This window comes from Vanellus vanellus, assembly GCF_965231255.1.
Source record: "Vanellus vanellus genome assembly, chromosome: 2".
NCBI lineage: Eukaryota > Metazoa > Chordata > Aves > Charadriiformes > Charadriidae > Vanellus > Vanellus vanellus.
The window spans coordinates 7,302,783-7,308,297 of record NC_138906.1 but is presented as its reverse complement, the minus strand read 5'-3'; positions in this window follow the sequence as shown (position 1 = coordinate 7,308,297).

The window sequence follows — 5,515 nt, the reverse complement described above, 5'->3', positions numbered from 1 at the left end:
ATTCTTTTCACTTAAGCTAACTTTTCCCATTGGACTGAAAATTCACTCTGGTGCTTTTGGTTCCCTGAACCTCGACAGCGTGGTGTCAGCGGGACAAGGGTTACTGCAAAAAGCTTTAAACCAAACAATACATGGCGCTACCCTATCTTGATGCTGGTTTGACAGTGCGCCTTTTGAAATTAGTGCTTGAACAGCTCCAGGCAGGCTCCTGCTTCTGCGTTCTCGGTGAATTCCTGGCCCTGTGGAAGCCAGGAAGAGACTGGCCATCCAATTCCATGGGACCACGATGTGCGTGTGTTCCTTCCCGGGGCATTTGCTGAACGCACCTGGTCCCTTACTTACATGGGACTTCTTTATTAAAACTCTAGTGCCAGGGTGACGCTCGGTTCCCTGACGGAAGCAGTAACCTAGCGAGTAAGCAGTAATCCTTTTTGTCGGGACACTTCCACAGAAAGAGATCATACTTGTGTTATATCCATCCAGCTGTTCTGAAATGTAATGCTATTCTGTTGTGCCTTTATTTTTCCATGTAAAAGCAACTGCTGTAAGTTTCTTTTTTCTTTCACTGTTTTTTTTTGTTTGTTTGTTTTTCTGTCTGAAAAAAACACTTTTCATTGCCCAGCTGTTATTTCTGGATGCAGTCTGTGATCCAGGTATTTCAAGAACCAATTACCTCAAACCTCATGTTAAACAGTGTTGCTATCTGGATTCTCCTTGATACTACAATATTGTAACATACACAAACAGGAACCTTGCTATATATGGGTGTTTATATATATGTATCATATACATATGTGCACATATATATACGATACGTATATGTAAATGGAAAGTGATCCCCAAGGACTGAAGGAAAAAAGCAAAACTTTTTTGTTTTCCAACATCGAAACCAAAAGGGCTTCTCGGAAGCTCTATAATGGCATTGTGCTGGATGTATATCAAGAAAGTGTTTTCTGAAAAGTGCTTCCTTTGTTAGCCTTTTATTTCAGTATTTTAATGGGGCAGATGATGTGGTTAAAACACCATTTCTGCGTTTTTTTGGCCAATTTTGAAGCAGAGGCCTCTTAATCTTTCCAGTTGTTAAAAAACAAAAGAACCTCAGTGTACAACATTCCAGTAAGGTTAGTGTTGCAAAATTAAAGTGTGTTCTGGGAAGGCTTCAGAGCTTCTGTTTTTGTGAAAAGGAAGGCATTGGCCATACTTTAGTCAACTTTTCCACTGTTTTGAGGAACTGAAGTTTAACCAGTAACCATCCTAGTCAATTAAAATCCTAATTCAATAGTCACTGGCATCTCTGCATTGCCACCCCTCTTAAAAACAAAACACCTCCCAAAAAAACCCCAAAACAACCCAAACCAAAAATCTGACCATGACAGAGGAGGAAGTTGGAGCATTTCATAGCTCCTGAAGGTGGACTTAGCACCAGAGCAACTTTATTGACAGAAAAAAACATGTTGGCAAGACCTAGAACTTGTCTAGCCCTTTCCTTTTTCCAACTACCTTCTCCCAAGAACCTTCTCATAAAAGCAGACCTTCAACCACAGGGACTTCTTAAGGGTACTTTGCTGAAGAGAATTCCATTCAGGATATATTTTCTGGGGAAAACCAAAAAGTTAGACCATTCTTTTCATTCACATTTTACTGTACGTGTTCCCCTCCCAAATGTCTGTTTTTTAAAAATGTCTCCGTGTGGCTGATGCAACATTACAGTCTGTCTTTTACTTGGACAAAATAGTAGCTTTCCAGTCCAAATAGTAATGAATTTACTGGTACTTGCTAGTAATTAATTTACTGTTACTAAAGGAAGAAAAGGAGATGCTTCTCTTTCCCCATTTTTTCCTGGACTGTCTAATGTTTCTATGGCTATTGATGGTTTATGATAATCTTTGGTAAATCATTTACAAAAGTACTAAAATCTCCCAGGAGGAGGCATTTGCAATGCTGACGGCCTTCCGATGGCATAACTATGATGCAAAAGTCGATCTGTTGGTGGATGAGAATTGAAGGAGGTGGTTACTGCAAACTAAGTAACATTCTTGACCTCAATTCTATGCCATAAGTCCGCACAATGCCATTGTCAATCTGCTCAAACTATCTGCTTATGAATTCTGCATGATCCTCATGATAGAGTTGAAAGCCTGATCTTTCACCTGTTAATATTTTCACATTCGTCCTTAAGTTTGACAAATTTTCTAATGTAAAGTTGACCTAAGTACAGTTTGATGTCAATTCTTGTGGAAAGAGCTTTCTGCATGTAACATTAGACACATACAGTTAAACAACACAGCATAGTACAAAACTCACAAGAAAATGTTTTGGCACCAGCAGAAAGAAATCTCACCCTAACCATTTGTCATTTTAAACCATCCTATTGTAAGTTTTACCAGCTACTTCTAAATTTGTGCTTTATTTAAAGAAATAAAATAAAAATCCTAAGACTTGTCTAGCGTAGTGAAATATGTGTATATCAGTTTTAGGATAAATAGCTAAGTCTTATTACGCTGTGTTACTTAACTTGTATATATAGAGTATACATAAGAGTTTGCAGTAACCTGTTTCTCCAGGATTTCCAGTTTGAATGGATTTAAAATCAAACTATGAGATTACGTAAATGATTTAGAAGATTGCAGAATAAACTGAGTGTAAATTACAGGAAGCTCTATCAGATGGTGAAATAATTTTTAAAGAGTCTTTTGGTCCTTGGCTCAAATTCAATAAGTACTGTTTGTATACCAAGATATGTGAAATGTAAATGTTGTAGGTTATATTTCACTCTTGTAGCTATAAAAATGTAGAACAGAGATAGCTTGTACTACTGAGTTAACAAAAGTTATACTAAAGTATCCTGTTAAAGAAAAAAATATACAAGAGAGTTAAGCTCGTTGCTGTAACCCCTTTTGGATTGAAGTGTGCTGATTTTTTATATATGTATATTATATATATATTCTGCAAAAGTATATATATATAAAATGTATATATAAAATGGCCTAATGCAGACATCCATTGTATTGCAGTTATGAAATGAAGACATTTTGGCAAGAACATTGTATCATAGTTCATGAATTTGCAGTGGATCTTTGTTCCTTTTTACTGTGGTATTTTAGAAATGAGTCTCAAGTTTGAAATTAGATCTGCCAAGTTGGAGTTTTGCTGCTTCAGCTTTGCACTGGGTGTCCGAATAAACCAGTATGAATGTAGTATTTGCCCTGTGTGAAGCAGCTACACCCCAACAGATAGGAGGAAAAAACCTAGAAAGAACTATTTCAAGTTTATCTTTTTGTATATGAAAATAAACAGTAAATGACAAATAATTGTTTCTGTTGTTGGTGCGACGTTAAAAAGTCATTTTATTGTCTTTGGCATCTAGCTGGAGTATTTCCTTTTTATAGAAGAATGTTTTGCTGGTTTAATGGTATCTCTGTTGTCCAAAATCCCTAACAAAGTTCCTGCAGAGGCATAGCTGAGGCCTCTAATTCTATGTATCATTTGCTAACTAACTCCTCTAAAGGCAAGAGGGAATTAGCTCAACTCACTGCGTCCTTTTAAGGGTGTTGCCTCTTGTAGTACTATGGTAACACTGCTTATTGTTCCCAGCGAAGAACTGTTCACACAGAGCATTACGTGCATGTTAAGCTGTATCATGCAAAGTCCAGTGATGTGGCTGTAGCAACTGTTGGTGATGGGGGGTTTAAGCTAAATCCCAGGACCTCGCAGTGAAGTGTCTGCACTTCCACCTTCCACCAGCTCTAGCAGAGGAGCAGAGCAGAGAGCAAGAGACAGTGACGACCTAAATGGCTCTAACCTGATTCACAAAAACTTGCCCTCTGATACCTTAACAGTTGTTGAGAAGCTCAACATGAGCCGGCAATGCATGATCAAAGCCCAGAAAGCCAACTGTATCCTGAGCTGCATCAGAAGTGTGGCCAGCAGGTCAAAGGAGGTGACTCTGCACCTCTACTCTGCTCTGGTGAGACCATACCTGGAGTACTGCATCCAGCTCTGGAGCCCCCAACATAAGAAGGACATGGACCTGCTGGAGCAGGTCCAGAGGAGGGCCACAAAGATGACGAGGGGGCTGGAGCACCTCTACTATGAGGACAGGCTGAGAGAGTTGGGGCTGTTCAGCCTGGAGAAGAGTAGGCTCCAGGGAGATCTTATAGCAGCCTTCCAGTACCTAAAGGGGGCCTACAGGAGAGCTGGGGAAGGACTTTTTACAAGGGCATGTAGTGATAGGATGAGGGGGAATGGCTTTAAACTGGTAGAGGGTAGGTTTAGATTAGATATTAGGAAGAAATTTTTCACTATGAGGGTGGTGAGACACTGGAACAGGTTGCCCAGTGAAGTTGTGGCTGCCCATCCCTGGAGGTGCTCAAGGCCAGGCTGGATGGGGCTTTGAGCAACCTGGTCTGGTGAGAGGTGTCCCTGCCCATGGCAAAGGGGTTGGAACTTGATGATCTTCAAGGTTCCTTCCAACCTAAACAATTCTATGATTCTAAGTCAAAGGTACAGTGAATGCAGAGCTGCTATCAGAGCCATGAACAGAGTGAAGCAGCATGCCCCTGTTCATGATGTCCCCACCGCAGCTGCACAGCCAGGTCCTCGGCGAGGACAGCTAGGTCGGGCAAGGGAAACACGCAGCAGGCACAAGTGCTGTGGGGTTCCCAGTCAGGGAAATGGCTTCACCGTGAGGTACATGCCATCAGGGCGAGCATCAGACCTGCGGCTGAGATGCAGCTTCCATACACCATGCGTTTGAGGTTTTTTTTCCCCCGCTTCAGCGGAGTGCTGAACAAGATTCAGTGAGACAGGGGGACTGGACCTGGAAAAAGTTTAAAAACAAATAAAAAGCTTGAGCTCCCTGTACTCGTAGCACCACAGTGGGCTCTGTAGTCCCCACAACATGAGGCAAGAAGATGCCCTCAGCCACCACCTGAAGCATGGCCGGGCCTCTCCGGGCAAGTAGCCTGCAGGGAAGTGATGGCATGACAATGCAGCCCTCATGTTTTGGTGTTTTCCATCACTAAACTGGTCCTTTTTTTCTTTTTTTCAGCAAAAACGCCTCTCGCTTGGTGGTGGGTTGGAAATGCTTACAGTGGACTCACATGAGGCTAATATGAACATTAACAGGCACCTGTGAGGGAAAAATAGCAATAATCGGGCTGGAGGTTTTCCTGACAAAGAGCCCGATGTCAAACCACCAAACGGTGACTAAACCCAACCCATCCTTTGGGGCTGGAGCTCAGGGCCATCACCCCCGCCCCAGGCCCATCGCCCCCGGGGCTAGCCTAGCCCTTTCCAGGCGGTCCCTGCAGCCCCCGTGAGGCCGAGCCCCACGCCTTCGCTCTCCCTTCCTTACAGCGCTCGGGCAAATCCCGCTCCCCCCATTCCTCCCGTGGCGTTTTCCCGCCTCGGCAGCCGCGCTGAGGCGGTGCCACCACGGAGGCCAGGCGCGGCCGGGCGGGGGCGCTGCGGGGCAGTGCGGCGCCTCCTCCGCCCGCCCTCCCGCCCGCCCGCC